Source organism: Gekko japonicus, unplaced genomic scaffold, assembly GCF_001447785.1.
Source record: "Gekko japonicus isolate JY-2015 unplaced genomic scaffold, Gekko_japonicus_V1.1 scaffold720, whole genome shotgun sequence".
In the NCBI taxonomy this organism is placed as follows: domain Eukaryota; kingdom Metazoa; phylum Chordata; class Lepidosauria; order Squamata; family Gekkonidae; genus Gekko; species Gekko japonicus.
The window spans coordinates 64,341-90,035 of record NW_015165256.1 but is presented as its reverse complement, the minus strand read 5'-3'; the positions used below and the strand labels follow the sequence as shown (position 1 = coordinate 90,035).

Here is a 25,695-nt window from a genome sequence, read left to right as displayed (position 1 = left end):
GGGGAACTGCAATCCCCCGCGATCCCCCCGAAATGACCTCTGATCCTCATAACAACCCTGCAAGACTGATTGGTCTCTTGGCCATTTTATGGATGAGTAAGTGGTTAAGACACTGAACTGCAGGCTGTGGAAGGTCGGTAGTTCAGCAGTTCGAGACCCGGGTGCCGTATGACGGAGTGAGCTCCCATCTCTAGCTCCAGCTCCTGCCAACCTAGCAGTTCGAAAGCAAGAAATTGCAAGTAGATAAATAGGTACCACTTCAGTGGGAAGGTAACAGCGTTCCGTTCGCCTTGGTGTTTAGTCATGCCGGCCACATGACCACGGAAACGTCTTCGGACAGCACAGGCTCTTCGGCTTTGAAACGGAGATGAGCACCATACAGCATCTCTGTCTTCCGGAGTTCAGTTGTAGCTCCGGAAGGTCCCACATGGACGAGAGCAAACCTAGGCCTGGCAGCAATCTCTGTGCGAGCTCCCGGAGGATATCAGGCCCCTGCGGAATTTATTGCAATTCTGCAGGGCTTGCAAGACAGAGCTCTTCCACCAGGCATTCAACTGAGGAGCCGCACCTAATAGTTCAACAGAGGCTAAGACCCTATGCTCTGGAAAGTGCTATTGGTGGCCTGTGCTGCGCCAATCAGAGGTCATTTCGGGGGGGAACGCGGGGGAACGCAGTTCCCCCGGGTGAGGTGCAGGGGGCGGGGCACATGACGAATCCCCGCCCCCTGCTTCCAGCCGCCCCGCTTCCGGCCCTCATTCAGCCAGGAGGAGGCAGGAGAAGAGGGAGGGTAAGTTGCTTCCTCCCCGCCTCTCCCCACCCCTGCCTGCCTGGGGCCAGGGAGGGCCTTCGCGGGGCTTCCTCGCACTCCCGTTGGCCTTGTAGGTCCACCGCCGGGCCCCTGATGTCAGGGGGTGTGACATATGCTAATGAGTTATGCTAATGAGTCCCCCTAGCTCTTTTTCTACGAAATGACCCCTGGCGCCAATACAACTTGAATTAAATAATGGGACAACGGTCCTATAATTACTGCTGATTGTTGCCCACTAGAATCAAATTTCTGTTAACATTAGTCACAGTATTACAATGGGGCTTGCCTGAATGAAAGTTGCATACATAGAAAGGATAGTCTTCCTGTTTGCACATTGTGGCCAAACAAGCTGCTGGAACCAGTTTTTCTTGTCTTCCAAGTACATGAAAGGGGAGGAGAGAGAGAGAGAGGGAGAGCATATGACAAGACAGAAACTGTGCTTCTCTTAGCCCATAAAGCACTTGGAAGACTTCTTTGCTTTCTCATCAGGTAAGTTTTCTTTTTATTATTATTATTATTATTCTCTCCCTTTTTAGAAAATGTACTACATAATCTTTGGTTGTAGAGGAAAGCACTTTAGTTTCATGCGTAGTTTGGAGTTCTGGATTTTGGTATGTTCCCCTTTCCTCTGAGTCCAAATATTCTGTTATTATAAAGCTCTGGCATCAAAAGAGGCAAATGTAGCAAGGGATTGAGACATCACCCGAGGCAAGCCTGCAGGAAGTCTCAATGTTGCCAAATTTGCATAATTAAAAATGGGTATGTGGAATAATATTATTCAGCCTTAAAGGGGGGGAAAAACTCCTCAAATCTTCCAGATACAGTAGGAGAACTAGTAAAGCCTCTTAATCAAATTCAAAATGTATATTATAATTTACTTTCCCAAAGCTGTGTATACTGCTGGTGTTAATTGTTGTAGTGTTAAATTGGAGATGGGTGAGGTTGCAGATGAAGCCAGTTTAACATGTAAAACTTGGTTCCTTCTCCATCAATTTAGAAATCTGTTAGTAATGTCTAATCTTTCCAAGTTGTCTTATGGCTCCAAATACACTGGGTAAGATTCAAATTAAGCATCTTCTCTCTCTAACTCATTCATAAGGAACTCTTCTTCCTCATTTACTTGAGTTCTTTTGTCTTCCCACCCCCTGGTATCCTGCATTCTGCTCACATACAGGCAACTTGGATTATATTAACCTGAGAATCATTGGTTAAAATATCAAGAACCGGCAAGAGCTGTGTGACTACTGAAGGATGTCTACAATCTTAAAAGGTGAGAAGTTAGTACATTTACTGAAACCAATCCCTAGGTTTTATTAACATAAGTTCTCTTCCTATGGTTTGGGAAATTCCTAGATACCTCAGGGTGTCAAACATATGGCTCATGGGCCAGAACTGGCCCATCTGGGGCTTTTATCTGGCCTTCAAGCAACTGATTACCTTTACTGTCAGGTGACAGAGGCTGTGCAATATATCCCTGTATAATGTCCCAGTTCTAATGCATAATGGGCGGTGGAAGTGGGAGGATGGGCAACAGAGCGCTACTGTAAGGAAATACTGTAAGAGTGTTAATGTTTTGAGCATGTTTGTATTTTGAGTAACAAATAATATCGTTAATTAGGTTTGCCTATAGCCTTTATTAAGTTTATATCTCTGGTACCTGGCATTACACTTTATGGCACACATGGCCTAGCCCAACAAAGTGACATTTATGTCAGATCCGGCCCTTGTTACAAATTAGTTTGACGCCCCTGCATTTGAGGGTTGTGCCTGGGGAGGATGGGGTTTGAGGAGGGGAGAGACCTCAGCAGAGTGTGATGCCATAGAGTCCACCCTCCAAAGCAGCCATTTTCTTTAGGGGAACTGATCTCTATTGTCTGGAGATCAGTTGTAATGCCAGGAGCTCTCCAGGCTCCAGCTGGAGATTGGCAACCTGGCCAACAACATGAGTAGCCAACATAAGGGTTTATGGCACTCCTAGCTCAGGATAAGGGCCTGAGGGACAGCTGTCAGGGCCGCCTCCAGGTTTTTTTGTACCCTAGGTGAAGCTACCTTTTGGCGCCCCCCCCCGTGTGCCCACTAATTACAGGGTTGCCAACCTCCAGGAAGGGGGGGGAGTGAGGTGGCGGCCTCCCTCCTCCCCCCTGCACCTGGATGGGCAGGGTTGGCGGCTGGCCCTAGGCCCCTCCCAGCTGCTCCGCCACACTCAAGGCCCCCCTCGGCTCCAGGAATCTTGGCCCGGCCGCTGCCTGCCATCCTGTCCAGCGCCGCAGAGGTGAGCGAGCGACTGCCCCGCTGGTGCCTCTCTGAGGCCTCTGAGGGCACATTCCAGGCCCCGCTGAGCAGAGCAGACCTCTTTCTGGCCAGGGAGACCGCACTAGAGTAGGTCTGGAGAGAGGCGTCCATGAGCCCGGGCGTGAGAATACAAAGCAACCCATCAGACTCCCAGTCTGCCCTCTTTGCTGGCCAGGGAGGAAGAAGTGAGGGGGGGGGGAGAGAAGCAGGCGAGCCACCGCCCAGCAGAACCCCCATGTCCGGGCCTTGGCTTCTTTCCGTAGCGAACAACCTTCCAACCTCCAGTGTGTCCCCCCCCCAGCACTCACTCCAGTTGTTATTTTTGCGGCTCTGAAGAAGGGATTTAAGGTGGTTGACACAGCTGATCCCAAAGAAAGGCGCAAGGGCTGCTGGGTGTCTATTCCCAAGGAGATCAGATTGCCCTCCAGAAGACTGACTAGGGAGTCTGGAGGCGCCAGGGATGGTGGTGGCCAGAAGGGTGAGGGGGGACAGCTCTGGAGATGGGCCCTGAAGGGAGGGAAGAAGCGCCAGCCTTCGCAGGCTCCTGGGTATCCTGCGGGGAAGGAGGCAGCCCAGAGGCACCGGCCCATTTCTCCAGCGTGTGGATCGCTGCTGCTCAGACCGCCAGGAAAATGGTACAAGTGGTCCCACGGCCTGCCCACAGCCCTGCCCAAGCCCGGCGGGCCACCTCCACCCTGGCTTTTCTCCGGCCCAAGAAGCAGCAGGCCGAGCCCGCTTCCGGCCCAGTCCCAGGTGCCATTCCCCCACCGCGGGAGGGACCTGGGAGTTTTCTCCACTGGGGGTGGGACTGAGAGACACCGACCCCGAGGCCACTGGGGCGAACAAACCCCAGCGACTTCGGGGGGCCAAAGAGCAAGTGGGAAGGATTTGCAGAGACTCACGCCAAGGAGGGCGCCGTCAGCCCTCCCTCCCAGTCTCCCTCCCTCTCTTCCTCCGGCACCCACCCACTCAGATCACCTCGCAGTTCCAACTGAGGAACAAATCTCGAGCAGCCTTGTGCACTCTCCTAGCTTTCCTGGCCTCTGAGAAAGTTCTCCCTGCAGTCTGACTCGCATTGTCCCTTCGCAGCTGCCTGCCTCGTCGCCCGGGGGGATGAGTCAGTCAGCCAGGCAGCGGGGAGCCGGTGCCCCCCCCCCCGGTCTCCCTGCGCACCTTTTTGGGTTGCTCCACAGCCAATCAGGTCACGGTGATTTCCTGAGCTGCCTGGCTGGGGCCAGAGAGGGGCCTCCGGCAGCCGCCTGGCTTCCCCAGCTCGGCGCCCATGCCCCCATGATGGTCCCCCACTCTAGGCGAAAGTCTAGTTCGCCTAGTGAGTGGGCCAGCCCTGACAGCTGTGGCATAGAGTCAGGCCTCCTGTATTATCTCTCTTCAGCCTTAGGCAGCTTATCCCTGCCTTGGCTCAGTAGATTAGAGGCAAAACCACAACAAGTCATGGGAAGAGAATGAAGGACTGGCACTCTCTCATATTTTGGTGACTTCTCCTAAGGTTTAGCCAGTGTTATAATAGGGTTCAAAAGTTTTCTTAGTTGAGGAAGGAAATGCATTTCCTTGCCCCAGCTGTGTAAATGTACAGACAGTATTTCTCTGTTTTCTAACTTCTTGTTATCTTTGCTAGTATTTGGGAGAGAAGACAAAGAGAAAGAGAAGGAGAAGGGAAAGGGAAAAGAGAAGAAAGATGGAGACAAAGACAAAAAGAAGAAGAAAGAGAAAAAGGTAAGGAAAGGCTGAAAAATTAGGGCTAGCCTTTTTATGAGGCCAGGAGAGTTGGCTGTGAGGTTTTTGGATAAGTATCCTTTAATATCTGCAGTCTCTGCAAGAGGCAAACTGATAGCACACATCCAAAGTATACATTCAAAATAGAGCATGAAACCTGCAAAATTCCCACATTCTGCTGCAGACTATAGGCACATGACAAAAACTTCTTTATGTAAAGTTTTGATTGATTTATACCCTCTCCAATTTTGTTCATTTATTTACTGCTTACCCCGAAACAAAACTATTGAAATGTATTTTGTGTATTTACTTCATATATCTCTCCTTTCCCCCTTAAGACTCAAGGTGGATTCCAGAATTAGAAAAGAACTCCAAAAAGCTAGTTTAATATAGACAAACAAAACAATAAAACAAATTAATGAAATAAATGAGTATAATACATCCAATAAACAACTTTATATAAAAACTGCCTGAAGTTTTCATTTATACAAACTAACATGAAAAAGCAACAAAAACAATCAAATGAGCAAACAAAAATGCCATAGCAATTAAAATATAATTCAATCGAGTGGCAGGTAAACATCAGGTGAGCAAAGTTTAAAAACAATTAAGAGAGGCATTAAAATGAGGAAACAAAAACAAGCCCCAAGTAAGAACTAAGTATTTAAAAGCCTTAGAGAATCCTGCCTGGGAACATTAACAAAGAAATGGCCAAGTGTATGATGGCAGAGATGCCATTCCACAAACATGGTGACATCACAGAGAAGGTCCTGTCCATGTTTTTTGTGGCTACTTGCATCTCCTCTGAATGAAAGCAGGTTCCTACAGATAAGGTATCAACCCACCTGTATTGCTTGCAGAGAGGTCCCAGCTTCAGACTTCCGATGTTGTGGAAGACAGGATCTTCTCTTTCTCCTGGGGGGAGATTGTACTCACTCTTTACTAGCCTCTGGTTTCAGGTGGGTAGCCAAGAGCAAGATTCAAGCCCATTAGGACCTGGTTAAAGACCAACAAAATTTCCAGGGTATAAGCTTTCGGGAGCCAAAGCTCCCTTTGTCAGAAGCTGCCGTCACACACACTAAATAATCCAGTCTCAATCTACTTCCAATACACTTTCCAACTGGATTTTGCCAGTTCACACAGTAAAATCCAGTTGGAAAGTGCACTGAAAGTGGATTGAAAGTGGATTATTTAGTGTGTGTGACCACAGCCAGATACAGGTACAGTAGCTAGCCACTAGCCTCTGGTGACCTTTTCACACATTTTTTTCCATCCTCAGATCTGGAGACATCTCTAATAATACAACTGAACCTCCTTACACATGAGCAGATGTTGATGTTACTCCTGCACAGATCAGTACAAAATATAGATATGAAATCTTGTTATTTCTCGTACTAGAATTACATGCCTTGGAGCAACAGTCTGCAGAGAAATAAAAGACAAATGAAAATCAATGGATAATATTCAGCCTAGTAAAAGGAAGATTAAGGGTGAATGGATCATCTTTTTTCGAGATTCAGACCCACAGCTGTGAAGGCAATAAACAGCTGCCTTCCATATTTCATGACTGTAGATAAATACAGGCAAAACATTATATAAAATGCCTCCCCTCACTATAAGAGCAGCTGGCCAATGGAACCAATTGCCTATGACAATTTGGAATCATTATCTTTGAACACTTATAAGGCAGTAGGATAGCTAGTTGTTAGGGATGTGTCATGGCTTGATTAAACTACTGGACATGATGGTACTGGCAAATTCATAGGTATGAAGGAGGTTTCAGTCATGTGAGACATCATCAGCACTCTGCAGTAGCATTTTCAAAAACAGGTTTAACATCTCGTGATGTGTTTTATGAGAATTAAGAAATGATAGGATCTGTTGCTGAGCTCCCAAGAATTTATTCAGATTCTAGGTTGCTTGCATTGTATAATAAAAAACCCTAAAATTCATTGCCAATGATAAATGTATGCAGATCTCTAAATGTATTTTGCATAATAGTGCAAAAACACAAATTCTTACTGCTGATTCTTGTTGTTTATATACCCCGAGTTAAGACAGCTACTGGCGAAACGTCAGGTCCTACAATGGCCATACAACCCGGAAAATCTACAACAGCTAAAGTCTGTATTGTCTGCTCAGACTAGCAGCAGCTTGCCCGGTTCTCAGGCAGATGTCTTTCACATGACCTGGTCCTTTTAACTGGAGATGCCAGGGATTGAGCTTAGGACCTTCTGCATGCAAAGCCACTGACCCACAACCCCTCCCCTTTCCTTGATGGCAAAGAAAAATATGATAGCATTGAGCATGGGCATAAATTGCATTTTTGTGGCTCATTTCAGTTTGTGGTTCGTGGCTGAACCATGAACCAAACCAGAAACCAATATGAACTGAGAGGACAGTTCGTAAACCGAACCAGTTTGTAGCAGTTCATGACCCCTGCTTTCTGCTCCCTGCTGCTTTTCATGGGGAGCAGAAAGCAAGAGTTCTCCCTGCAAAAATTGGTGGGGAACAGAAAGAAGGGGTTTCTCCATGAAAAGTGGTGGGGACCAGAAAGCAGGGGTTTAAATGGCTTGGTGCTGCTTTCTGTCCACCCCCTTTTTTGTGGGGAAAGCAGAAATGGCCACTTTCTGCCTCCCATTGCTTTGTCTGGGGAAACCCCTTATTTCTGTTTCCTGCTGCTTTCTGCTCCTGGCAAAAACAGCTGAGTGGCAGGGAACAGAAAGCAGGGCTTTAAATGGCTCCAAACCATTTTAACTCCTACTTTCTGCTCCCCACCGCTCAGCTGTTTTTTGTGAAGAGCAAAAAGTAGGGGTTTAAATGGCTCAGACCCATTTAAGTCTGTTTTCTGCTCTTCATGAACAGCCATGAACTGCATTCAAAATCATGGTCTGCTCTTCATGAACAGCCATGAACTGCTTTAAAATTTGTGGAAGTGTGTGGGGGCTCTTCAGTTTGTGAACTTCTGTTCGTGAAGTTTTCTATAAAAGCTGCAAATCATTCTTCAGCTTCTGGAATGTGATATCCACAGCTAGCAGAAATGAAACAAACTGATTCAAGAAAGGTTTGAATTTGGAGAGGCTCAGTTAGAAGGCCAAGGCAGATAAAATTCTGGAAATTCTGTGATCAGGGTTCCCAACTTTCAGGCACATGAAGGTCCCATTCTGATTAGGATCGTGGTGAAAATGTTCATAGGAGACGCATGTTTGAAAACATTGAAACAATAAAAGCTTCTAATTACAACAGGAGCTTGGTGAGGGAGAAAAGAGGCACTTGCTTGAACCATGGTTTGGGTGGAGAGGCAGTATATGTTTACTTAATAATTAGTCCTCATTATACACTGAAGGATGCACCCAGTGGGTTTAAAGATATTACATGCCACATCCACTAGCTGGGTATGACTCAACATTTGTGTTCTTATGAATGTTATAAATGACTGAGTTGAATTTGCTCCTTCTTTGCTTTGTACGCATGAGTCAACCTGGGCCCAATTTGGCTATCTGACAAGGAAAGATTACTAAGAAAAAGGGATTCAAAAACTGGGCATGTGACTGGAAGACAGACTCCCTTGGAAATGTAGAACTGCCTTCTGGTAATATAGCAGGGTGGTTAGCATCTTTCTAAGGGCTGGCCTCCAAGCTGCATGTGGAGTTCATGTTCATTTCCCATATTACAGTAAAGCAGCCCTGTTGCTGACACAACTTGTGTTGGCGTCCATTGAAGATGTGAAAAGAGGACAAGCAATTGGGCCCAGCTGGCTAGTTTAGTTACTTTCTCTGCTTTAAGGTATGGTCAGTAAATGTATGTAAACTATGGCAAATGCTGAGGATTTAAAGTCTTTGAAGGTTCTTATTCTTCATTTCTCCATTGCATAAGCAAATGCTCACCATCTACCACATGTGACTACGATATGTCATTCTTGCTTGTTCAGAAAAGGATGGAGTCAGGAGCTGAAAGTAGGATATGTTTGAGAACTAACTGTGAGAAAAGCATGCCCTCCCCGCTATGAATTATTTAAAATGTTGATTAGTATTTTCATACTAGTGTACTGAACATTTAACTAAGTGCTGCACAATCAAATATACATGACACCAAAGACAGAAGAAAAAAGAGAATTGGGGAAAAAATGCACGAAGCTCAGATAGATTAACTATAATGGAGTGTGGTCTCAAACTGAGTTAGGGCAGGGGACACTAATTCATCATAGCCCTGCAATTGAGATGACCTCTCTTCTTGTCCCTTTCCTTTTGACAGGGCTAACTGGAAGGGCCAGGGACAAGAGTCAGCCCTGAAAAAGGGGACAGAGGGTTGCCCCTGAATTGAGATCCATGTAAATTAATTGGCATGTTCTTATTTCTGTGCCACCACTGTAGGATAATTGTTTGCTTGTTGCTCTCTAGCAGGATGGACATGATGATGACAGTAGCAGCAGCAGCAGCAGCTCAGACAGTGATTCTGAGAAGGTAATAAGTTAATGGGCAAGGCATGACTCAGTAGTCTCCCTTGGGGAAAAGGAAGTGCCCTGTACTATGTATTGGGTTGGATCCAGCACATCGTTTCCATAAACGACTTATGCCTATGGAGCATGACTTTTGAAACTTCCCACCTCCCACAGGAGCTTGAAATGCCCTTCGAAATATCGTTCCGTGGGGTGGGGGGTGGAAACACCGCACCAGATCCTGCCTATTAAGTATGTTTTGGTAAACGTCAGAAATTTGGAATATGAAGAAATTCTACGGAAAGAGTAGCTGTGGATGTTTGTTTATGGGAGGGTCCCTGGTTTAATGATTCAAAAGACTGCAAATATGATATCAGGTTTGTTTGTTTTTGTTTAATTAAATATTGTGATCCTGCTTTTTTCTCACAATGGGGAGTCTGTTGTATCTGATGAAGTATGCATGCGCAGGAAAGCTTATACCCAGAATTAAACTTTGTTGGTCTTAAAGGTGCCAGAGGACTGAAACCTTGTTCAATGGGGATTCAAAGTAACAATTAAATGCAAAGACGGAGGTCCTGTACCTGTGCCGTGGGGGGCGGGCGGATCGGGAATCCGGCTCCCAATGCTCGTTGCGGTGCCATTGGCACCAGCTCCAAGGGTGAGGAGTCTTGGAGTGATTCTGGATCCCTCACTTTCTATGGAGGCCCAGGTCACCGCGGTTGCCAGTTCAGCTTTTTACCACCTCCACCAGATCAAGCAGCTGGTTCCCTATCTCACCTCTCAGGACTTAGCTACGGTGATCCATGCAATGGTCACTTCCAGGCTGGATTACTATAACTTGCTCTACAGTCATGGGGCTACTCTGGAACCTGATCCAGAAACTGCAGCTAGTACAGAATGCGGTGGCATACCTGCTGACAGCAATGCCTTTGTGGGCATGCATCCAACCAGTGCTTTGCCTACACTGGCTGCCAATTGAATACCGAATCCGATTCAAGGTTATGGTACTGACCTTTAAAGACCTACATAGCCTGGGACCAGCATATCTGCCTCTCCCCATATGTGCCCTGAACAGCCTTGTGCTGTGTAGATCAACACCTCCTGGTAATCCCTGGCCCAAGAGATGTCTACTTAGCCTCAACCAGGGCCAAGGCTTTTTCGGCCCTGGCCTGATGGAACATGCTCCCATTTGAGATCAGGGCCTTGCGAGAGCTATTGCAATTCTGCAGGGTCTGTAAGATGGAGCTGTTCTTCCAGGCCTTTGGGTGAGGTGGCGGACATTAAACCATCTCAGCCTCCCCTGCCTTTGGTACCTGCCCAGTGCCTCCTAGACACTGTTTATCATCTATGGGATACTTGTGTGAACCAGGAGGGGGAACTGGACGTGATGGATGCCAGGGCAGAAATCCTTTCATTTTGGAATATGGCTACTATATAGCAAATAAGAGGGCATCAGAAAACGATCCTTGGGTCCAGCTTACGTTTTCTGTCCTCTTGTCATACAGGGTCACAAGAAAAAGAAGGAAAAAGACTAACTTTGTGATTACCTACAACTCCACAGAGACCTCAGCAGAGCTTGCTTCAGGACATTTGATAACATTCTACCTGGAAGAGGAACAAGAATGATCTGACTTTAATCCAAAATAAAGTATCTTTGTTGTATTTTACATTAAAGTAGCTATGCTCTGTTTACTGCTTTAACTTCCTTCATAAAATCTGGCAATCAGTCCTGTTTATTTTATTTTCCAATATTTCATGTTCAGTATCATATATTTTCCATGTGGAAGTTCCTGGACAGACCAGATATTATCCAATTACAAGAATTTAGGGTTCTAATGGCAGCAGTCTCATTCATAGATGGCCGTAGACAATGTGGTACCTTGAGCCCATGGCCTGAATAGGCCCTCTCCTACCTTCTCCTATCCAATGAAAGGCCACGAAAATACACAGATTCCCTTTGTGTCACACCTTTTCTTTTTTTGCCTGTACATATTTCTGTTCCATTACCAACACAGCAGATTTGCAGCAGTTGGGAAGAGTCCATGGCTTAAAAGTCAAGCAACAGTTTTGTGTGTGGAGGTCCCATGTTTAATCCCTGGCACCTCCAATGATCTAAGTTAGTGTAAGGCAGCTTGATGTGTATGTGTTTCATGTATCCCTTGTCCCTCATGGGTGTCATGCAATTCATACTAGCCCTTCTTTCTCTCCAGTGGGGACCCAAAGTGGCCCATATTCTCCTCTCCTCCAATTTTTTTTCTTTCACCAACCCTATGACCTGGGTTAGGCTGCATGTGTGACCAGCCCAAGGTAATCTAGAAAGCACCCTTCTTAAAGTGGCGATTTGAACCTGGGTCTCCCAGATCCTAGCCTGACACTTAAACCACTATAGCACGTAGCATATTGGTGTACTAATCTTCGTGTGTAACCAGGACAGGTTCTAGGGTCCTATCTATGTATGTTGATACTGACTGGCGTAGAACAGTAGGCATCTTGCTATGACGGTGTAGAAAAGGCATGTGAAGACATAGCTGTTCATGTGCTTGCTTCTCCATGCTTAACTCACACTTTGGGCTCTTATCCCTCCTGTCTTCAACAACAGTGGGGGGGGGTCAAATAGCAGGGGGGGGGGAAGACCAGGCTTCTTCCTATGCTGTGGACTTGAGTCATAAGCAGGAAAGTTTTATTGGCTCAATGGGCAGAACTAAACTTTATATTCAACAAGATGCATCCCCATGCTCACTCCTCCCCCTCTCTTCTGTAATGTGTAGTAGACATACTCCCATTCTGCATTTTCCTGTCCCTTCCAGCCATGGCCAGTGATGTAGTATGTACGTGTAGAAACATGTTACATGACACCACAGCATTAATTTTTCCTTAACTTGGAGGCTCTGACAAGAGGATGCCGTTCTCATCAGCATTCCCAGTTCAAACATAGCTTCGAGTCTCAGTGCCAGTCTAATTAGAGAACATGTGCCAGGGCCATCTGGTGGAATAAGGAGAAACAGGGCATTGTCTTTTGCTGGTGTTCAGTCAAATATGCATCCCCATGCACAGTATACCTCTGGTTAGGAACAAAACTGGGTATCCAAAAGCTACCTGACATCCTTATACATGTTGATTTTCCTGCTGTGGCCACATCTGCTAGTAATCCCACAGGCATATGCAAAATTAAGGCAATTTTTGTTTTATTTTGTATTTTGCTGTCATGTGTCGTTAGAATAGTCCTGTAACTCTACATGGTGCACAGGAAGGTAAACATGCAGGCATTTCAAGTTGTTACATCAAACTTAATGTTTGTGTGAATTGGCCCTTTGACACATCTATAGAACATTATTGTACTTACCTATAGCTTTTATTATGGTTTTGTAAAGTGTTGGAGCTGAATCTGGTTTCCATTCCCAGTTGTTCTATTGACTGAGACAAGCACCTGTCTCAATGTCTGCCTTGGTTTCCCATTTGTATTGCAGGAACCATATCGACTTACCTCTGAGTGTTATAGTGAGAAGTATAGATGGGTTGCCATGGAGCCTTTGGGAAAGATATTAATTCTAATTCAGAAAACAATTCCCAGGGGGGATTTACATGAAATACAGGGTTGCATGAAGGAGAAATCTTACTCTGGTCAAAGGCCGCTTTTAGCATATGACTACAATGCTGCTAAACCTGCTATTTAAAAACAAGGGAGCAGTGCCATCTATTGGCACCACTGATCTACTATAGTTAATCTAAATGTTCCATAACCAATGTGCATTTCATGGCTGGCTTGTAAAGCTTTTAACAGAAAACCGTGATTGTGAATTCCCCTGATAGAAAATGAACACTTAATGTACTGGCTAAGTTATTTTTTAAACAGCGAAACAGTGTTTGCCTACATTCATATCATTCATCTCTGTACCCAGTATGTGCATACAGATCTTTATGGCTATTCCCTCACATTCTGTCACCTTAAGAACATAAGAACATAAGAGACGCCAATGTTGGATCAGGCCAAAGGCCCATCCAGTCCAACACTCTGTGTCACACAGTGGCCAGAAATACCAGGGCCATCAGGAGGTCCAGCAGTGGGGCCAGGACATTAGAAGCCCTCCCACTGTTGACCCCCCCCCCAAGCACCAAGAAGACAGAGCATCACTTGCCCCAGAGCCCCTAGCTATACCTTGTGGCTAATAGCCACTGATGGACCTCTGCTCCATATGCTTATCTAATTCCCTTTTGAAGCCGTCCATGCTTGTAGCTGCCACCACTTCCTGTGGCAGTGAATTCCATGTGTTAATCACTCTTTGGGTGAAGAAGTACTTCCTTTTATCCGTTCTAACCCGACCGCTCAGCAATTTCATGGAGTGCCCACGGGTTCTTGTATTGTGAGAAAGGGAGAAAAGTACCTCTTTCTCTACCTGCTCTTTCCCATGCATAATCTTATAAACCTCGATCATGTCACCCCTCAGTCGTCTTTTCTCCAAGCTAAAGAGCCCTAAGCGCTTTAACCTTTCCTCATAGGGAAAGTGTTCCAACCCTTTTATCATTCGAGTTGCCCTTTTCTGCACTTTTTCCAAAGCTATAATATCCTTTTTAAGGTGTGGTGACCAGAACTGCACACAGTATTCCAAATGAGGTCTCACCATTGTCCCACCTTCTGTGGGACAAAATGAATGAGCTGCATGTTGAGACACAAAAGTTATTAGGTATGACAGTGAAATGAAACCTCCTCCAGTGCACCCTAATTGGTGAGGACCATTTGACTTTGTGCTGTCTTTATGCTCAGCTTGGGGCCACCCCGGAGACTGCTATAGGAAAAAGATGCTGGACTAGGCAAGCTCCAATCCAGCAGTGTTATGAACAAAGCTGACCTCCACAAGAGCCCATATATTTGATCTCCATAGAAGATCTGACTTTGACTGGCAAAGCCCTAGATAAAATATCCAGTTTGATATCAAAACAGGGCCCCCTGAACTATCAGATTCCCTTGAACACTCTCACATGGGAGTACCCACTTGCCAGAATGCTCCAGAGAGCACATTGCTCAAAGGTCTTTTGTCTAAAGCCCCCAGACCTTCTCCAGCACATCCATAGCCATAAGTAACTGATTCAGGTTTGCTGGGCGATAACCCAAGATCTCAGAGATTTCCTCGTAGTACAGTCCACTTTGGCAACCCAATTCAAAACCCAGGGAATGTCATCAAGCTGCTGTTCACCCATTGTCAGACTAGTCCAAATTCACTCAGGTAACTCAATCACCCCACGTAAAGCCATCCTCTGCCCCGTCACAGCCCACCTAGCATGGTGATAGTTGGATTTCCACTGACTTCCCCCCTAAATGCTCATCTGTCTGGACTCACCCAATATTCAAACTCCGCTGTAAGAAACACCAACTTGCTCCCTTGATCCAATCCCACTGCAGATCCTAAACTCTGCATACAATTCCCCATCGAAGTTTACAACTTCAGAACCTATAGATTGGACTCTCAGGCCTCTTCAGCTTTGTAGTTGGTTCTGCATCTGAGCCTCCTCCTCCAACTTTGCAGTTCATTTGCTGAAACACAGAATCCTTTCCTTCCACTCTTGGATTTTCATCTGTCACATAGATCTCCAAAGTCACAGCTGGTTTTGTTTTAGGATTTTTCTTCTGCCCTGTGAATTTCCATCTGGAGCCAACTTCTCCTTCTCCTGCCACAGACTATAGTGCACAAGTCTTTTCTCTAAAGGACAGGCAGCATATGATTTCTGTTGTCCCTTTATTTTCCCTTAGACTCCATATGAGCAGTCCAATTAGACAACAAGCTAGGGTAGGATTGCCAGTTTTGTGTTACTGTATGGGAGCTTCACCTTAGAAGCTACTATCATTAAATAACTAGGGTTGCCAACCCTGTGCTGGCAACCTGTGAAGCACTGGGAAAGCAGAGACTCTGGAAAACTGGCATCATGTGACGCCATTTACAGTTGCATGTGTGGAAGTGGTAGCACAGCCTCAGCAACACTCTTGCAATTTCTGAAATCTCTATGGTAAATTCCTAGAGTGCCACTCATCCTTGTGGCATCACTTCCAGGTCAGAAGTAATATCACAGTGTTATGCAATGTGATTCCTGCCCCCACCATTTTTGCTCCTGCTGCTCCATTGAGTGGCAGCAGGAGCCCAGAGTACAGGGGCTGAAGGTTGCCCATTGTGGCAGCAATGGCAGTCCCATTAATCATGGATCAACAAGAGTTCACTTGAAGTTGTTTGGCCCATAACAATGTAGAAATTATGTATAGGTTTCCAAAGCGAATACAAATTTAATTGAGGGGAGGGGGGAAAGCAGGAAATATCTGAAAGAAATGAAGCACACGGAAAGATATAGTACAGAAAAGGGGAAGGGTTTTCTGTTTTGTTTTGGAGTGGATTTCTTTGACTCCAAATACCAGTTGATGACTTTTCTGCCACATGCTGGAAACTGTCTTCTTTGAGAGGGCCACTAATTTATAAGTACTTCTTATGTAATTGCTTATTAGTGGCGGCAGGGACAGCGTCCTCCACATGTAGCTGCTGACCTTTGGTCAGTCATAAATTCTTTCAGAGCTGTTCTCTCAAGGGCAGTTCTCTCAGCCCCACCTACCTCACATGGTGTCTGTTGTGGGGAGGGGAAGGGAAAGGGATTGTAAGCCGCTCTGAGATTCCTTTGAGTAGTGACGGGTGGGGTATAAATCCCATCTCCTCCTCCTCCTTCTTTTCAACTAGCTTTACTTTTATGTATTGTCAGTCCTAGGTATTGGATGGGATCCAGCACAAAATTTCCAATTGTACTAGAGTTCCTGCACAAGCAGAAACACAAGAAAAAGATCATTATGGCTCCTTGAGTTAATTTAAACTTATTGCATTTCTGATTAAGATCTTATGCAATCAGTTTGTGGGCACTATCATATCTAGGGAGAAAAGTGCTAGGTGTTGCACAAGATCTTGCAAAAGCAGAGTCCGTTTGTGTTTCCATAAACAGACTGGATCTAAGCAAAGATCTCTTGGGTGTTTTATAACAGTTTTATATTATTTCAAATGTATTGTGACCCATCCTGGGAGCTCTATTAGGAGGGTAGAAATACTATCATTAACAAACCTATGAATAAATTTGGCCTCAGCAAATCCTGGGAATGGCTAGTTCAATATAGAAAGAAATTATCCCTCTTCCATTTGCTTAATCTTGCTTTGCGTAAAGATCACTGTGGCTATTAGTTAAGAAAGGGTTACACTTATGCTCACTGTACCTTGTATTATTTAATTAGATTCTGTATCCATTCGTGCTTTATGTTATACTTAGCAAATCTATTCTGAGGTCAGTGGGAGACCTCCTGCTTATCATTTCAATTGCCTGCAGCTGCTCCGAACTTCCGGGTATCTCTAGAAATCACCAGAAACTCTATGGCAAAGCCAGTGGTTCCTAGAGCTACCCATTGTCACTTCAATGTTATATCCAGAAGAGACATAGTGATGTCCCACTCCCTGCCCCCCAACCTGGCTGAGCCTGGCAACCCTATATACTACTGCCCTTTGCATTGCTTGACATTGTGGCCTCACTTATGAAAATAACAGTTCCTTCTCCTTTTCCTCAGATTATATTAATTCACCAACTAAGAGGAACACTTCATGCAACAGATGAAGTAGCCTCTGGTTCAACATAAGAACATAAGTAAAGCCTCCAGGAACAGAGCAGTGATCCATTTAGTCCAGCAGAGTGTTTCCTGCTGTCCTGAAGGGCCAATTGAACAGGGTCTCTAGAGGCTGAGGCCTTGCCCTGCTGGTGGTGGTTCACAAAAGCTTACATCACATAAACAAGAAACTGCCTTTAAAATCCCACAAGACTGATTTTTTTCTTTATGCAGAACACATTTAAATGTCACTATGCCCACCTCTTGAAAGAAATAAACTATGCTTTTGTCTGTTGACTTTTCTTATTGTTTATAAAAGAAAATTATTTTTCCTCTTGTTCCTTTACATTGTCCAAAGCCTAGGCAAATTTTCCTCAGTGTACCAATGACTGACTCACATATTTGACAGGTAGTGCTCCTTCCCCTCTTCCTGTCCTGTTAGACTTCATCTCCCAGCAAGCATTGTGTGTGCTCAGTTAAGGCAATACTTGTCAAGAGACTTGGCCTCTTCATAGTCTCTTGTTCAAACTCAAAACTTTGCTTCAGGGAAAGGGCCTGCAGAATATGGAAAATTCCTGCTCTCTGAGCACCAATGCCAAGCTGACAGTGACTCAGAGCAATAAGGGAGAAGAAGAAGAAGAGATTGGATTTATACCCTGCCCCTCACTACCCAAAGGTGTCTCAGAGCGGCTTACAAATGCCTTTCCCTTCCCCTCCCCACAACAGACACCCTGTGAGGTGGGTGGGGCTGAGAGAGCTCTGACACAAACTGCTCTTTTTCAAGGACAGCTGTGCCAGAGCTTGTGACTGACCCAAGGTCACATCAGCAGGTGCAAGTGGAGGAGTGGGGAATCAAACCCGGTTCTCCCAGATTAGAGTCCGCACACTTAACCACTACACCAAACTGGAAGGGAGGCAGTTCACCAGTGTACAGTGGGTGATTCTGCATCTGGTTTATAATGCACTTTCTCTCTGCTGTGGAGCCAGCTCCATTTTGGCTCCGGATATATGCTCACATTCTGCATTGCACCCACAGTTCCGTAATGTTTTCTCTGCATTGCCACCCTGACAGTCACAATTTGCCTTCATATTACTTCAACACTTGAACAGAAGGGGGGGGGCATCCCATGCACTCAGCTGTGAGTTTGCAGCCTGAAGGGGAGTGGAGTGGGTGGGTTCCCCCCTTCCCTCAATGCAAGTCCCGTCAAAAGGCAAGAGGGGAGGGGGACCATTCGGTGGATGTCTAAACTATTCATACATAACAAGAGGCGGGGGGGAAGGGGAACATAAAAGAATCTGCATCAAGTTGTCTGATTGTTGTTCACTGAAGATTGGTGGCAGGAGGAGCAAATGGTCTGGTGCAAAACCAGATCCAGAAAACATGATGAAATGCCTAGGTGATGGATGACCTCAAAGTCAGCACTAGGTGGCAATAAAACAATGTGGAAGGTCAAAACTGAACTGAAGGAGGGAGGAGGGAAAAAAGCGATTTCTACCATATATAAAGTTTTGTTAAAATGGTATATGGAAGATGAGACAGTGAAAGAACAAATGCTTAAATGGGCAGTAAATGTTAACACTGAGATTTCTATGGACTCTTGGGAATATCTGTGGAAGAACTCGATTAAGATTTCGACCTGTACTAATGTGAAAGAGAACTGTTATAAAATGATTTACAGGTGGTATATGACACCAAAGAAAATAGCCAACATAAGTCAAAATCTTTCCAACAAGTGTTGGAAATGTAGAAAACATGAAGGTTCATTTTACCATATGTGGTGGACATGCGAAAAAGCTGTGGACTTTTGGACTAGGGTCCACAGCGAAATGCAAAAGATTCTGAAATGTTCCTTTAAGAAAGCGCCAGAAATTCTGCTCTTAGGGCTTAAAATGGAAGAACTGAATATCACAAAAAGGACTCTATTTTGGTATTTGATTACAACGGCGAGACTACTCTATGCACAATGTTGGAAACAAGAAAGAATTCCAGAGTTAGAAGAATGGATACAAAAAACTTTGTTTATGGCGGAGATGGACAAAATTACAAAAAAATTGAATAACAAAGAAGATCAGGAATTCTATGAAGAGTGGAGAGACTTTAAGGTTTACCTAGAAAAGAACTGGGATGTGAAACATAACTTACTATACTTGGAACAATATTGAAGTTAGAATATGATGTTATCTGAAGTTGTGCTGGAGTGATGAGGGGGGAAGCATTGCGGGAAGCCTGGGGGAGGGAGAGAGTAAATTGGGGATATTGGTATGGGGTTAAAACTGAAATATTAACTTGAACTGATGATATGTCAATATTTTCATGAAAATAAAATTGTGTTAAAAAAACAACAACCCTGAACTGATGCACAAGGAAACCAGGAGCGGCATGCAACACAGAGGGAAATATGTCTTGTGATGTGGGATTGGTGATACTACGGTGGGAAAGATGAGTGCAGAATCACCTAGTGCCTCATCAACCCTAAATGTTTCAAGGCCACCCTTAGTGGGCCTACATATTCCAGCTAGTTAACACAAGGATTTACGGGAGTTTGTTAATTAGATCTGATGTAACTGCAGAACACCAGATATTAACTGGCAATCTCACCTGATTGGTTATGTCACCAGAGCAGTAACACAATGGTCAGTTGGGCTACATGATCACTAGGCCTACATTTGATTGGCTAGCTTAAATCATGCCAGCGCAGGTTGCGAGGCTTAAAGGAAAGAATCATAATTCTAGTTTTGCCCTTACAACTTGCCTTGGGACACTTTGATTAGGGTGGGCCATGATGGTTGGACACTTGTTGATTTTAGACTTGGAAAGTACCTTGGATTTTACCTTGCTATGTAACCTCTGGATTAGAGAACCATTATTCATAAGTATCTTGGTTAGTTATCTAGCTTTGTTATTCTTATTCTCACTGTTCTTTTTTTATATTCCTGCACATCCTTTTAATAAATCACTTGAATTGTACCTTGGTGTGTTCTTGAATTCAGGAGGCTTCAATCTGAATCTAGTACTTCGGCCCAAGTTGGCTACAGCTACTGAAGTAACATGTTTTTCAGACTCACCTTTTGAGTGTGCCACCTTACAGGGTTGGTTTCTTGTTTAGACCCAGGAAGGGTTAAATGCTTGGTCCCTTGATCTCTGGTTGTCTGGGTAGTCTAAGGGGCTGGTGGCAGTGGTACCCTGAGGCGGGTAGATTCACACTTCAGCCTTTTGTTTTGTGTGCCCCTTACCCAAACCTACCACTGTCCTGGAGCAGGCCTACTTGGCAATGCTGTGGAGGTAGTGGGTTTGTGACAATACTGTGTATCAGAACACACACATGGCTCCTGATTCAAAGGCTGATTTCCCACAAGCTGCTGCTCCGGGCTCGTTCCTCCCTTTGCCCCAATTGTATGTGTCAATTTCACACCATGTGCTGCACGGCCACATTTTGTTCCGCAGCTTCTCCCGATTTCCCCCGCGTCTACTCAATCCTCAAAAAACAGAATTGAGTAGACGTGGGGGAAATGGGAAAAAGCTGCAGAGCAAAATGCGGCTGCGCAGCACATGGTGTGAAATTGACACGTACGATCGGGGCAAAGGGAGGAAGGAGCGTGGAGCAGCAGCTTGTGGGAAATCAGCCAAAGACTGTGAAAATAGCATTGCACAATCTTTATGATATCCCATTTTTCAGATTTATTCTCCCTCTCTGAGTCTGATTCAAGAGCCTGGAGAAAACACTCCATCTCTTGTTCACAAGTGGCTCAGCTTTCCCTGTTCTGACTGATTAATTATAAAAAAGATTTCATGTTTCAAGTGAGAGAGATAAAAATGCCAGTTTTCACATATTTCTAACAAGTAAGATGCTTCATACTATGTGCACCAAATTTTAGCTGAAAGTTAGACCATTTTGATTCTGGTGTGTGAAAGAGGCTCAAATATCATATTATTTACTGTAAGTTTCACTGCTCTGGAAGCAGCACTGCTTTCTTCAGGTAACTGAAGGCCAGGCAGTTGATTAATATGCTACCAAGATTAAGTAACAGTCAGATATCTTTCATTTTCCTGATTGACTGATCCTCCAAACAAGTATGTTACATGCGAGGGACCAAGCAAGCTGTGTGGAAAAGAGTCAGGATATATAAACCAAATAGTTAGGTTACATAAGGCACTAAAGGGTGGAGCTGGGGGGGAAAGAATCAGCAAGTGAACTAATAATTACTTAAGCAAGATCTTGTTTATGTACATTCATTCATTTTATGTAACAAGTGTTATCACACTGAAGGTTCCCTTAGGAGAGATAAACAGTAATTGTCCCTACACAGAAAATCCAACAGAAATTGTGGTTGCTGGCTGGCTTTACTCTGGATGGTATTGCAGGATTTAATTCTGAACAGCATGCCAAGTAGAAGAATAACAGGATTACAATAAATGTAACAGGATTACAATATATGTAATAGGGACTGACAGAATTGTTTGACTTATATCATGTCACTGCCCTCCCATAAGCATGTCACCTCATTCACTTCTGCTTCACTTGTCTGGTCCTCATTCAAGCTGAAGGGCAAATGGTAGCAGCTACCATGATAGTGAAGTTACCAACCTCAAGGTGGAACCTGGAGTTCTTTCAGATCCCCTCCTAAAAAGTTCAATGCTTTGGGGAAGTATGTTTCCCCCCACTTCCCCACAGCATTATGGTCCATTCATGTGCCTCTGGGGGTTTCCCCAGCTTTCCCCCAGTCTGTCTGAAACTTGCTTTGCTCCAAAGTTTTGGGAAAGATCACAGCAACGCCTGGATGGCTGCTGTGTGGGTGGGAAAATTTAGATTTTCTGGCCCACTTGGCAGCCATTTTCTCTGACCCTGTCCCAGTGGCAGCCATTTCCTCTTCATGTACAGTAGGAACAACAACACTGTAGTCGACTGCCACTTATGACACAGTCTGGAGGGATGGTCTGCTGTACAAGTTTTTACAAGTTTTCCCCTGCAGAACATTATTTCAACTCCTAAATAACATACTGAGTGGTATAACTCTCCAAGTTATGGGTCAGTCAATCAGCAAGTAGAAGAAATGGAATAACGGCCTACCCCAGGGCTTGCTCCTCGTTCCAGTTCTTTTCAATCTGTACATCTCTGATGTTCCTGAGATGATATCCAGGAAGTTTGCTTATGCTGACGACATGGCAATTGCAGCAAGGCATGAATCAACTGAAAGGACTAAGGAAATACTGACTAGGGGCCTCAAAATTCTAGCTGACTGCTACCATAAATGGTAGCTTATCCCATGTCCAGCAAACAGAAAGCTCCTGTTTACATCTCAATAACAATCTTGCCAACCATGAACTGAATTTCTACTAATAACAATAATAATAACAACAACAACTAAGGGCACATGATTGTTGTGAACAGTAGGGTAGTTAGGGTCATTTTACATTCAGGATTTCATGGTTTTATGCAGATATGCTTTAGATCAGAGGTATCGAACTCATTTGTTAAGAGGGCCAGATCTAACATAAGCGTCACTTTATTGGGCCAGGCCATATATGCCATAAAACGTAATGCCAGGTACCAGAGATATAAACTGTATAAAGGACAGCAGCTTGTAAGCTCTGAGATAGTGTATCCTTACTTCCTCATGGGCTAGGAGAGGTGTGGAAAGGAAAACCCACATGGGCGGGCTGGAGAGGCAGTAGTGCAGTACTAGGCAGACATTACCACAATGCTTTACTGCTACAGATAAGGTTGTTCCGCCATGCTGAAGCCACAATGGAGTGGCTACCCACAGCACTCCTTCCTTTGCACCAGTTGCTTGTGGGCCACATAAGAGCCCTGGATGGGCCGGTTCCGCCCCCCGGGCCTTATGTTTGACACCCCTGCTTTAGATGGTTAACATACTTTTCAAATTTGAACCTACAACCTGTATGTGGGGGTCCCATACTTCCATTCCAATGTCCAAAGTCCAGCACTGATATCACCATTAGTTGCAAGAATAAGATGAAGGAGGAAATGTATACCCCTAGGAGAAAGAGAAGGAAAAAATGCAATAGATAAGTTATTTGTAAAAAGCCACAGCCATTCTTAGATTTTTCAAGGCAATGAATGAGTGAGGCTCCCCCAAGGCAGATGAAGCAGACATGGGCCCCAGGTAAGAAAAGGGTCAGGAGCCAAGATAAATCAAGGGGAAGCAAAGCCAGGTGGTAAGAGATCATTGTTCCACACAATGTCATTGCAACCTGGGTCAGTTTGACCTAAGATTTCATTTGACTCAGCCTACTGCTGTTTATGATAGTAGTTAACTAGGTGCACATAGTTGTATAATGGGACCTGAGGGTTAAAAACTATGCTATTGCTGCCAGAAGCGAATTTTGGAGTTAAGATTGCCAAATCTACCTTCTCCTCCCTGCCCAACACTTCCTTATGGGCCCCTATTCTGTAGTTAATATTAAGAGAGACAGTTTCTTTTCCATAATATATCATCTCTGTAATACATTTCTAAGATATTCTTCAGCTTTCCCTGCTTTGGTATGGTGTGCTTTCTCTCTTTTCCAGAATAGTTTGATTTGCCTGTTTTTTTTAGTGCTTTGGAAGTTCCCATTGGATGGGTTACAGACCGGTTTTGTCAAAGTATTTTGGAATGAAAGTGGCTCCCCCCCTCCACTTCTGCTGAAACTGCAGACTTCATCGTGACCTAACTTAAAGGTCTTTTAAAATAGCAATTATTCAATGTGTTACAAAATCTGGAATGCAGGCTCACTGTGAACTCTGAATCATTTGGGCAAGCATGATTCACTGTAGTCTGAAAGACAGAAATGGGGGTGTGGGAGATTATTTTCCCCCCAAATTTAAAGTCTTGCCAGCATGTGTGGCTGCAGAAATTTTTTAAATGCAGACCTTAGAAATATGAGAATTTTGCACCGAACCTTCATGCTATCAACAGCACCCCCCCCCCAAACATCTTTCATTATATCCTGAAACACGATTACTTGCAATGGATGCCAGGCTTCTCTGAGTGGTGAAAAGTTCAGGGGTAATGCTATAGGATTTAGTTACCTCTGAAGCAGAGACTGAAGGTGCCTTTGTAATATTTGTTTTATTTTCAGATGTACAAGTAGGGCATAATGGAAGCCAACAAGAACATAAATGAACAGCAAGGGCTCTGTTCTTATAATGGACTTGCAAAGAGAACCTCACAATACTTCACTTTAAACCAAAATCGTGCTTCTCTCTGTCTTCCAATTCAAAATGCCAAACTAGCATCTGATTCCCCACCCCCAACCCCTGGTCGCAGTGCTAGTGGGTGTTCATCATGAAGAAACTGCAAGGTTCTTTTGACAAATCCCCAATCCTCATGAAGTTACTATTTAGGCAAGCTCTAGTGATTTTTGTTGTTGTTCAGTCGCACAGTCGAGTCCGACTCTTTGCGACCCCATGGACCAGATCACGCCAGGCCTTCCTGTCTTCCGCCATCCTCTGAAGTTTGCTCAATTTCATGTTCATTGCATCTATGACATTGTCTAACCATCTCATCCTTTGCCATCCCCGTCTTCTTTGACCTTCAATCTTTCCCAGCATCAGGGTCTTCTCCAGTGAGTGCTCCCTTCTCATTTGGTGGCCAAAGTATCTGAGCTTCAGTTTCATTATCTGGCCTTTCAGGGAACAGTCAGGGTTGATTCCTTTTAGGATTGACTGATTTGATCTTCTTGCTTTGAATGCAAATTATATAGTCAATCTGATTTCGGTGTTGCCCATCTGGTGATGTCCATGTGTAGAGTTGCCTCTTAGGTTGTTGGAAAAGGGTGTTTGCTATGACCAGTGTGTTCTCCTGACAAAACTCTGTTAACCTTTGCCCTGCTTCATTTTGCTTTCCAAGGCCAAACTTGTCTGTTATTCCTGTAACCTTTTGACTTCCTACTTTAGCATTCCAGTCCCCTATGATGATGAGGACATCATTTTTTGGTGTTAGTTCTATGAGGTGTTGTAGGTCCTCATAGAACCGGTCCACTTAAGCCTCTTCTGCATCAGTGGTTGGGGCATAGACTTGGATTACTGTGATGTTGAATGGTTTGCCTTGGATTCGGACTGAGATCATTCTGTCATTTTTGAGATTGTACCCCAGTACTGCCTTTTGCACTCTCTTGTTGACTATGTTCCTATGCAGTATTGTTCTTTGCAGCATCGGACTTTCCTTTCACCATCAGACACATCCACAGCTGAGCGTCCTTTCGGCTTTGGCCCAGCCGCTTCACTCTTTCTGGGGTTACTTGTACTTGCCCTCTGCTCTTCCCCAGTAGCATATTGGACACCTTCTGACCTGAGGGGCTCATCTTCCGGCGTCATATCTTTTAGCCTTTTGATACTGTCCATGGGGTTTTCTTGGCAAAAAAACTGGAGTGGGTTGCCATTTCCTTCTCCAGGGGATCACGCTTGGTCTGAGTTCTCTGCTGTGGCCTGTCTGTCTTGGGTGGCCCTCCACGGCATAGCCCACAGCCTCATCGAACGACGCAAGCCCCCTCGCCACAACAAGGCAGTGATCCATGAGGGGGCTCTAGTGATTAGGAGTGACCATAACCAATACAACCCCATTTCACCGAATTCAGATGGGATTTACTTTCAAGTGACCATACACAAAACTAGGGTGAAGAGGTTTTAAGGGTCATACACTACACTACAAAACACTGGAGAGCCTCTTAGACTAGAACTGCTTCTTTTTACAATCTACTTTTCTGTTCATTGATCTGCCTCTTTGAATGCATTCTGCTTTATCTACAACTGCCCTATTCTGAGGATAATACTTCCTGGTTACCATTAAGTCATCTCCTGATTCCAT

At 44.7% G+C, this 25,695-nt stretch overlaps 2 long non-coding RNA genes across 2 annotated transcripts; both read left to right on the top strand.

Moving 5' to 3' along the window:
* Positions 1 to 1,200: 1,200 nt before the first annotated feature.
* Positions 1,201 to 4,772, top strand: LOC107109519. Its single transcript, XR_001482478.1, has 3 exons — positions 1,201 to 1,297; positions 1,983 to 2,078; positions 4,737 to 4,772. It is a non-coding gene; the product is annotated as an uncharacterized LOC107109519 (long non-coding RNA).
* Positions 4,773 to 4,796: 24 nt separating this feature from the next.
* On the top strand, positions 4,797 to 10,988 carry LOC107109518. The gene is made up of 3 exons (XR_001482477.1): positions 4,797 to 4,834; positions 9,235 to 9,297; positions 10,778 to 10,988. It is a non-coding gene; the product is annotated as an uncharacterized LOC107109518 (long non-coding RNA).
* Positions 10,989 to 25,695: the final 14,707 nt, after the last annotated feature.